Raw genomic sequence first — 10,860 nt, 5'->3', positions numbered from 1 at the left:
TCATGAGCTGTAACATTACAAAAACCCTTCCAAAATCTCAGGATTACTTCTGGATCTGTGAGCAGATGTAGTAGTCACATTCTAGGGACCCAGCATGAATTTGCCAGTGCAAGTGGAAAGTAAAAAAGTCCCCTCAGAACATTTGCTACACTAAAGTTTTATATATCTTCTTTTCTATGAAGGTCCTCCTGACACTGATCATCATTCTTCTACCCTAAACACTGAGGGAATGATTCCACATGATGTGATCCTGGGAACTCTTTGCCTTTCTCAGACAGGGCTTGGTGTCCTGGGGAACTCCATCCTCCTGTCCTTTTTCATCTTCACTAGCCGCAAGCTGAGGCCCACAGACCAAATCGTTAGCCAGCTGACTTTAGGCAACTTCATTTTCCTGCTCTCCAGGGGCATCCCAATGACAATATCTGCATTTGGGGTGAAAGATTTTCTAGATGACACCTCATGTAAAATTGATTTTTACCTTCAGAGAGTAGGGCCGGGGTCTTTCTCTCTGTAATACGTGCCTGCTGAGTGGCTTCCAGGCAATTATCATCAGCCCCATCAGCTCTCCATGGGAAGGGGTGAAAGTCAGAGTCTCCAACTATGTCATCTCTTCCTGTCTCTTCTGCTGGCTCTTCAATCTGCTTATAGAAGTTGGCACAGCTATAGGCATAACAGGCCTATGGAACCACAATACCAACTTCATGGTAACAATTGACTTCATGATCTGTACCTGGAAAGAGCCAAGTAGCAATTTTGTGTTGTTAACTACCTTCCGAGATGTGGCCTGTGTGGCACTGATGGTATGCATGAGTGGCTACAAGGTGATTCTTCTCAGGAAACACCACCAGCAAGTCCAATATCTGCATAGGACCAACCATTATCCCAGAGCCTCCCCAGAGATCCGGGTCACTGTGTCCATCCTGCTGTTGGTGAGCACCTTTGTCTCCTTTTACTTGGTCAATGGCATCCTTACTTTCTACCAAAACTACTTTCTTCATTCCAGTTCCTGGCTGATAAATGTGTCTGCATTTCTGGTGCTATGTTTCCCAACCATCAGCCCCTTCTTCCTGATCTCTAAGAACAGCGAAGTAGGTAGGGCCTGTTGTCCTACCAGAGGCAGACACAAGCCCTGACCTCCCGCTTAATGTTGAGAGTTGAGGAACCCAGCCTTAGGCTCATATTTAATAAGGATCCTTCTTGATGAGGTCCAGGGAAGACAGTGCCTGATGGACCCCACACAAAGGTACCAAAATATACCAGGATCTGAGGCTGGTGATCATTGCCCAAAACCCTTTATGATTTAGGGAACAAAGGGAAACTGGGACTCCAAGGGGGCCCATGGCCCCTGTGGATCCAAGTTCCAGGACTAAATTTCAAAGGTCACTTCCTTCTGCCATCCTCCCCACAACACTTTTCTTACCCTCATAATCAATAGTGGAACAGACTTGCTGTTTACAGATAGCATCCCAGAATGGCAAGAGCCTGGAGCTCAGTCCAGAAGTCTTGTGTCATCTGGGAACACCCCCTCAAGAAACATGACATGGTGTCCCCTCCGTGCAGTTCTTACTGCTTCTCTGTTTGACCCTGGGCAAGTCACTTAATCCTATCTGCCTCAAGCTAGAGAAGGAAATAGCAAACCGTTCCAGTGTCTCTCCCAAGAAAAACCCAAATAGGATCATAGGGTCAGACATGACTGAAAAATGACTGAGCAACAACAATCACAGTGGAACATTACAGTGGTAAAGTTCTGTTCTGAGAGGAAGTTTTAAATATATCAACATCTGCTGTAGTCATCTCTATCTCTCTCTGTCTCTGTCTCTCTCTCTGCCTGTCTCTATCTCCTTTTTTCACTGTCTGTCTCTCTGTCTCTGCCTGTCTCTGTCTCTCTTTCTCCCCACACCACCCCTCATAAGCAGAGTAGTTAATAATGTACAGAATTAAAGCACTGGAATGGGCCTTCGTAACCATATGCTCCATCCCATACATGTAAAAGTTCACCCTTATACCTTACTTTGACCAATAGTCATTCGATCTCTGCTTAAAGAACCACAAGGAGAGAAAGTCCCCACAGAGCTCTTTGGCTCGGGAAGATTTTCATCACATAAACCTCCGTTTCTCTCCTTCCCCCTTTCCTTCATTGATCCTGGTCCTGGCCTCTGGTGATAACTAGAACCAGGACAATTCCTCCTCCTAACTTGTACTCTTCACATATCTGAAAATAGCTGCTAGTTTCTCCTTTAAAAGTCTTCTCTTCTAAATTCATGGTGTTCTTCCTGTGTGCTGGCCACTTTGATAGGTGCTAGGGATCCAGATATAGACCAAAAGAAGGACCGGTCTAGACTCCAATAGCTTACTTTCTAATGAGAGGAAACAATATATGAAAGGGAAGTGAAAAGCAGAGAGAGTAGGGAATGGGAGATGAAGGAACTTGGCTCCATGGGGGCATGACTGAAGCCTTGGAGCAGTCAGGAATGAGGCCAGGAGGAGTATGGAGTGAGGTCAGCCACAAAATTAAGGCTGCAGGAGGAGTTCATCAATGGGGCAGGTCTTGCAGAGGGATATTCAGGAATAGGGAGCCAAGGGCATTGGAAGTCATTCCAGGCCCCAGAGGTCCCAAACACTGAGGAAAATGCTAGGATGAGGCAGCAGTAGAGGAGGTGTGGTTTTGAAAGCAGGGGAAATCAGGAACAAGGCCAGAAGGAGGAAGACATCAGGTCCAAACAGGGTGGAATACCATGGGATTCTCATGACTCTCTCTTACTCCAGCCTAAGATGCCTTAGCTCTCTGACTACCACATCACAGTGCTAATGCATGTTGAGCTTGAAGTTCCCTGAAACCCCTGGATCTTTTACAGAACAACTGGTGTTTGTTTAATGATGCCTAAACCATCTGGTACTCCTGAAGTTGATGCTTTTGTGTCCAAATGCAAGATTTTATATTTGTTTCTACTGAATATCATGATATCAAATGTGGTCCAATACCTGCCTACCAAGGGCACTCCACCATTTAGTGTCTCAACTTGCTTTGAGTCAACTGCAAATGTTATGAAAATAATATCAATGTCATTGATACAAATATTAAAGAGTGCAGGACCACATCTAAATCCCTGTGGCACTCCCCTAGAGACCTCCTGCCACACTGACATTGAACCATTTACAATAACTCTTGAAGTCCAGCCATCCAACTTCAATAATACTATCTCCTACTCCACATTTCTCCATCTTCTCCACTAGAAGAGTAAGAAATGCTTTATCAAAAGTTTTGCTAAAGTCTAGGCAAATTTTGTTCATAGCATTCTCTTCATCGACAAGGTTAATAATCCTGTCACAAAAGGCAATAGCTTCAAATACATACTCCTTTCATTTTTTTCAATGCTATTTGAGGCAGATTCCTCAGCCGAGAGGGTGGCAGGCTTAAGGAGATGGGAGAAAGCTGGGAACATTCATGGGGTGAGAGGATAGAGAATCTATCAGAAAGGAGAAGGAAGAGGGTTACCTTTCTGAAGGGAAGGCCCATTGAGATTAGAGAACACAGATCATCTGGCAGGGGGAAGATCAAACCAAGAAATCTTTATAGCAGCTTCTAGAGTTAGCATAAGTCCTAGATTCTATCACCTGGAGATGCCGCTTCAGGAAAGTTGTCCCTGATGATGGGCATGCACCAACACTAGTCGTTGCCCAGTTCACAGTATTTCCTACAGTAACAGCAAGGGCTCCAGCATACACAGGAGGACCTGCTGTACAAGTTCTTAGATCTGATTTTTTTAAAAGGAAATCAACTTTTGAGGAGTCAACAATCTTCTTTCATTACATACCAGCAGAGAAATAAAGACCAGAAGACAGGGCTTCTAACTGTCTGACCATAAGCAGTACATACATCACAGATCAACAGACAGATTCAACTGCCTGACCATTACATACATACATAGTTACCAGAGAGAAAATCACCAACATCTGAGTTTTCAAAGTCAGGGAGCTTCTTAATGGCTACACAGAATCTCATCTGGAACATAAACCTTATTCCAAAGAGCAAGCACCAGAGAATATATACCTCAGGGTATATATACACTTTTCAGAGCTGGTGGGCATTATGACCCGCCTGACCCAGTGCCTTATTAGAAATTAACAAAAGGTATCTGAGGTATATTAATGGATGGGGATGATCTTTAACTCTAATTAACATTACACCTGCCCAAGGTAAACAGCCTCCTCTAGCATCTCACTGTCCCCAGGGCCCTCTTTATATCCTGGTTTCTAAGACTGCATATGAAGAGATTCTGCATGGGAGTCACCACAGTGAACGTCACAGTGGTTACTCTGTCTCCCCAGCAAAGTGTGTCAATGATCTAAATGCTAATGATGGTCCCACAGAACAGAACTTTCCTTTGGCTGTTGGCTTTTGGGATCTTGAAGATCACCATGATGATGTGGACACAGGATGCCAGAATGAGTCCAAATGGGAGAAGGATGGCAGAGCCTCCCAAGACCAAGATCAAGTGCTAATTGAGGTCTCACAGCAGGCAAACTGTGCAGGGGTATGTCACAGAAGAAATGGGGGACAGTATGACCCCTAAGGAACTGCAGCTGGGCCAGCCACAGAATGTGAACCAAAACAATCAAGTTGGTGAGGCCCAAGCTATGGCAGCCAGTAGAGCACAAAGACCCGAGCTCATGGCTATGACATAGTGGAGAGGCTGGCAGTCAGAGGCATAACAGTCATAGGCCATCTTGGCCAAAAGGAAGTTATCCACCATGACAAAGACAATAGAGAAATTAAGAAATTAAGCACTCAGTGTAGGAGATATTCTGATTCTCAGACCAAATATATTCTAGCATCTTGGGAACCATGGTAGAGATACAGGCTATGTCAGTCAAGGAGAGGTTGGTAAGGAAGAAATACATGGGAGTGTGGAGGCGAGCACTGGAGGTGATAGCCAGGACCATGAGGATGTTGACAGTCATTGTGACCATGTACATGGACAAAAATAGGCCAAAGAGCAATGGTTGGTGAATGAGCTTCTCATAGAGCCCCAGGAGGAGGACCTCAGAAGCACTGGTCCAATTTATTCTGCTCATGACCCTGAAGGGGAACGGTGACAGAAATGGAGGGATGGGAGTAACAGAACCAACTCAGAGCAAGCGGGGGGTAGTGCCCTCTCTCCCAATGAGTAGCCCCTTAGAATCAATGGATCAGGATGGAGAGGACCAATGGAGACCAGTCCAGCTCTGTCCTTTGTCCAGACTTACAGAGCCAAAGCACAGGGATCCCGTCCTTTACATATCTTGGAAGGCACTCCTTGACATACAGATCACATGCTCATTTGTACAAATTTGTCCACTCTTGGACATTTTCTCTGTCTCCCTGTTTTTCTCTGTCTCTTCTATCTCCCCTCTCCCTTCCCCTTCTCTCATCCCACTACTCTCCTGAAAATACTTCTCCCACAGTTGCTGGTACCCAGACCCAATGCTTTTATCTCAGTCTTCATTCTCCACCTTGACCTATCCTTACTAATTGACCCTACCGATCTCTCCTTCCACAGCACATATCTGTCTTCTCTCCACATCTTTCTTGAAGAATTGGGGTGTCTTTATGACATTTTGGAGGTTATGAGAAATTATCTGTTTAATTTTGCTACAGCGAATGTAATGAGATGACCCAGCTAGATTCCAGTCACTCTAATTAATTCACTTTTTGCTTCTGGGTCAATGACTCCCCAGTCACCAGTTCCATCTCTGGCCTCCCTGCTGGATCTCCCTCCACTACCACTCTTCGCACTGCTTCTGGCCACATTGCCTGAATGTCTGGTCCAAGTGCAGGTCCAACGGGAAGACATTTGCCTGGTCATCAGTTCCCACAGTACCTCTGACTTTTGTGGGAAGTATAAGCACAGGACATTACTACTCATCCCTTCCAAGGGCAGGTTTTGTGGTCCACATGAATGCTCCATGTGTTTCTCTGTTTATGGGAGCCAACACACACACCACTTGCCTGTTCACCAAGCTCCCTTCCTGATAGACTTCATTTCAGTTCCCCCAGTCTTGAATACATTGTCCTCTGCTTGGAATTTACAGTTCTTAATCCTCTGGCTTTGGCCAATCTCTGCAAGGTGACTGCCCACTCTCCCTTACACGCTGTAACCCTCTGATCAAACTGGCCAACTTATGATCATAGATTTAAAGCTGAAAGATCCTAACTGATTTTTACAGATGAAGAAGAAACTAAGCCTCATCAAGATGGAGTCACTGACCCAGGTCACAGTAAAGAAGGAGCAGAGTCAGGATTTTATCTTCCAACCCTGAGCTCAGCATGATTTCCCTGGGACTGACAAAGCCTCAGTCACTCTTCAATTGTCTCATCTATGTACCTTTGTACAGGCCATATCCTGTATCTGGAGCACCCTTGTGCCTTAACACAACCTCCTGGGAACCTTAGCTCTCTTCAAGGTTCAGCTCAAGCACAGCCTCGTCCTAGAGGCCTTTTCTGACTCCCCAAGTCATTTAGTCTGGCCCTCCCCTTTTTCAGTCATCTCTAATTCCCCATCTCTAGCTTGTTCCTACCTAAGTGTTGGCACATTGTCTCCCTCACTGGTTTAAGAGCTCATCAAAGGCAGGCACTGTGGTAGGTGGTGGGGTTTGAGGGCTATGCCTTTGTGCCCCTAATGCTTAGCATGGTACCCTATGTATTAAGTAAGTGCTTAATAAAGGCTTGCGAACTTGAGTGAAAACACCACTCCAGTCCTTCACTTACCTAATTAGTTTTTGCTTATCTCAGAAGGCTTCTTACCCTGACATTTCCTCTCCTGAGATCCTGATGGTGGTAAATTCACAGAAGCAGAGAAAACACAGTTAAGGAGTGGTGATGGCCCCATGTAGGTCTAGGAAGAGTGGGGTGCACACCTGGGCCTTCAACCCAAAGGGAATCACTGCTAGGTTTGGAGGCTTTGGGGCCTCAATTGCTAGAGTTTCTCCTTAGAGACAGAGAGAGTCTAGTTATCCTACTTCATCCCTGATGATAGGAGCCACATCCCCTATGGAGCAGGATGGGGGAGGGGGGAGGAAGGGAGATGAGGAGAGGACTCAGTAGGCTCTGTGTTCCCATGATTCCATGTCCAACTTTTTTGGGGTAGGTCTTCATTCTTCTGTAGCCACTGCAAAATGAAGTTGATGCCAGCTTTTGTGACTGTCCAGTCTAACGAATGCCCAGGGCAAACCCAGTAGTGCCGAAGATGGCTAAGAATGATCCATGATGCCACATTTGGAAGATTACCTGACAGGGCAAATGATATGTAGAAACAACTGTATTAAGTTTGAGGCTCCCCAGTCACCAAAGAGGTGGAAGGGTGAGTGTGCCCTCTGGTAATGTTTAGGATTCACAGTTAACATCCCTTTGTAAAAGCTGTTTGATGTCAGTAAGTGAAACAGCCCTAGGCACCCCTGGAACCCCAGGAGGCCTTGTAGAATGGAAGGCAGTAGTGCCTCTTTCTTGGAATGTTAGTGGAGCCTGGAGCTCTACTTGGGTGGAGGGAGTCCTGGATCCACCTGAAGACAGTCCATGCTTCAGAACCGTCAGGAAGGGAGACTCCAAGGGGGCTCACCTGGAGAATCAGAGGGATGGACTTTGGTTCGAGGGCTGCCTTTTCGCCCATCTGGAGTCTTAGACATGTGTCTTTCATTGGTTCGGCGTGCTGTCTCTCTGCCTCAGACTCTGAGACCGGAGGGCAACAGGGGCAGACATGGACTCCAAGAAATGCCAAGGTTGGGGAAGGGGGGACAGGGAGGGGGCAGAAAACGACATCTGGGCCAGCAGCTTGGAGGGGGTGGCTTCCTGCAGGTATCCTCTCTGTTTGGCCTATCTGGAGTGGGCTCTGTCCTGCACTGGACTGGAGGCACCTCCTGGGCTGTCCTGGCCTTCACCTCCCTCTGGATCCCAAGCACCTAGTCAAGCTGCCACACAGTTGTTCTCCTTCATCTTCGAAGAGGACCAAAATGACATCACCATGACAAAGCGAAATTTCAGTGGGTCCAACTGTGGCTGATTAGAGCAATACTGATGGGGTGCTTGGGTGCATGTGTTTGGACCTCAATTCTAAAATAACATGTCTCTTAAAAGTCACATTTCTCTCTAACCTCCAAACACTATCTCAGGCAGTCTCCCTCCAGCTCAAGGACAGCCTGCCCCAACAGGAACTGTTATCTCCCTTCCTGCCATAGTAACCAGCTGCACCTATAGAATTTATCACTTAGAGCCAGCTGCATACTGACTAAGCTAGCTGTGCACTGGGTCATAATGACATTTACTAGTAACTGACCAATCATATGTATCTTCTGCTTAGATGTATGTGTACTCCCTTACATTCATCTTGTCTAACAAGACATTGATGAGAGAAGTTTGATTTTTTCTGGTCAACCCTGACCATTGGTTGACTTAGTGACTTTCAGGCCTAAAACCACACCCCCATGTAGCCCTCCTTGGGTTATTTCCCGATGAATTTTGGGTAAAATACCTGTGCAGTAGATACCAAAAGTGCGTGTTCCTTTAAGAACAGACCACTCCAGGGCGGAGCCAAGATGGCGGAATAGAAAGACACACATACACATAGCTCCGAACCCACAACCCATAGAACAACTACAAAGAAGTAACTCACGGCGAATTCTGCACCCAGAGGCCACAGAACATTGGAGCGAGGGAGATTTCTGTTCCAGAGAGACCTGCAAACCTCTCATAAAAGGTCCTTCGCGCTGCGGACTGGGCGCCAGGACTGGGAGCTGAATGCAGCCCTGCCATGGCCGCAGCACTGAGAGGAACAGATCCGAGCGGGCTTCAGGGACAGGATCTCCAGCGGCCGGCCGCACAAGTCCCTCCACCCACAGAGGGACCTGCAAACCTCTCGCAAAAGGTCCCTCGCACTGCCAACGTGGAGCCCAGCCCAGATCTGCCGCGGCACCGAGAGGAAAAGATCTGAGCGGGCTTCAGGGACGGGATCTCCAGCGGCCGCACAAGTCCCTCCACCCACAGGTGACGGGGGTCAGTGAGAGAGTCTCTTTGGCAGGTCGAGGGGGGAGTGGGGTGCCCCCATGGCTTGGGCCCCCTCGGGAGACAGAAGCTGAGGGGCAGCGGCAGACCAGGGCTCCCCAAGCAGGCAGGAGCCTGGATCCATTGTTGAAGGTCTGTGCATAAACTCCCTGAGGGAACTGAGCCTGAGAGGCGGCCCTGCCCCCGACCTGAGCACCTGAACTTAATCTCACACTGAATAGCAGCCCTGCCCCCGCCCAAAGCCCTGAGGCTGGGGAGCAGCATTTGAATCTCAGACCCCAAACGCTGGCTGGGAGGATCAGGAGGCGAGGTGGGTGTGAGGAGAATATTCAGAGGCCAAGTCACTGGCTGGGAAAACGCCCAGAAAAGGGAAAAGAAATAAGACTATAGAAGGTTACTTTCTTGGTGAACAGGCATTTCCTCCCTGCCTTTCTGATGAGGAAAAACAATGCTTACCATCAGGCAAAGACACAGAAATCAAGGCTTCTGTGTCCCAGCCCACCCAATGGGCTCAGGCCATGGAAGAGCTCAAAAAGAATTTTGAAAATCAAGTTAGAGAGGTGGAGGAAAAGCTGGGAAGAGAAATGAGAGACATGAAGTCAAAGCATGAACAGCAAATCAGCTCCCTGCTAAAGGAGACCCAAAAAAATGTTGAAGAAAATAACACCTTGAAAACTAGCCTAACTCAATTGGCAAAAGAGGTTCAAAGAGCCAATGAGGAGAAGAATGCTTTCAAAGGCAGAATTAGCCAACTGGAAAAGGAAATTCAAAAGCTCACTGAAGAAAATAGTTCTTTCAAAATTAAAATGGCACAGATGGAGGCTAATGACTTTATGAGAAAGCAAGATATCACAGAACAAAGAGAGAAGAATGGAAAAATGGAAGATAATGTGAAATATCTCATTGGAAAAACAACTGACCTGGAAAATAGATCCAGGAGAGACAATTTAAAATTTCTGGGCCTACCTGAAAGCCATGATCAAAAAAAGAGCCTAGACATCATCTTTCATGAAATTATCAAGGAAAACTGCCCTGAGATTCTAGAACCAGAGGGCAAAATAAATATTCAAGGAATCCACAGAACACCACCTGAAAGGGATCCAAAAAGAGAAACTCCTAGGAACATTGTGGCCAAACTCCAGAGTTCCCAGGTCAAGGAGAAAATATTGCAAGCAGCTAGAAAGAAATAATTCAAGTACTGTGGAAATACAAACAGGATAACACAAGATCTAGCAGCTTCTACATTAAGGGATTGAAGGGCTTGGAATATGATATTCCCAAAGTCAAAGGAACTAGGACTAAAACCAAGAATCACCTGCCCAGCAAAACTGAGTATAATACTTCAGGGGAAAAATTGGTCTTTCAATGAAATAGAGGATTTTCAAGCATTCTTGATGAAAAGACCAGAGCTGAAAAGAAAATTTGACTTTCAAACACAAGAATGAAGAGAACCATGAAAAGGTGAACAGCAAGGAGAAGTCATAAGGGACTTACTAAAGTTGAACTATTTACTTTCCTACATGGAAAGACAATATTTGTAACTCTTGAAACATTTCAGTATCTGGGTACTGGGTGGGATTACACACACACACATGCACACATACATAGAGACAGATTGCACAGAGTGAATTGAAGAGGATGGGATCATATCTTAAAAAAAAATGAAATCAAGCAGTGAGAGAGAAAGATATTGGGAGGAGAAAGGGAGAAATTGAATGGGGCAAATTATCTCTCATAAAAGAGGCAAGCAAAAGACTCATTAGTGGAGGGATAAAGAGAGGAGGTGAGAGAAAAACATGAAGTCTACTCTCATCACATTCCACTAA

General features: G+C 46.2%; 1 pseudogene; it reads left to right on the top strand.

Moving 5' to 3' along the window:
* Positions 1 to 229: 229 nt before the first annotated feature.
* LOC140531563 (vomeronasal type-1 receptor 3-like) lies at positions 230 to 1,145 on the top strand (annotated as a pseudogene).
* Positions 1,146 to 10,860: the final 9,715 nt, after the last annotated feature.

This window comes from Notamacropus eugenii, chromosome 3, assembly GCF_028372415.1.
Source record: "Notamacropus eugenii isolate mMacEug1 chromosome 3, mMacEug1.pri_v2, whole genome shotgun sequence".
NCBI lineage: Eukaryota > Metazoa > Chordata > Mammalia > Diprotodontia > Macropodidae > Notamacropus > Notamacropus eugenii.
Note: the sequence above shows the minus strand (reverse complement) of the source record. Positions and strands in the feature narration are given on the sequence as shown.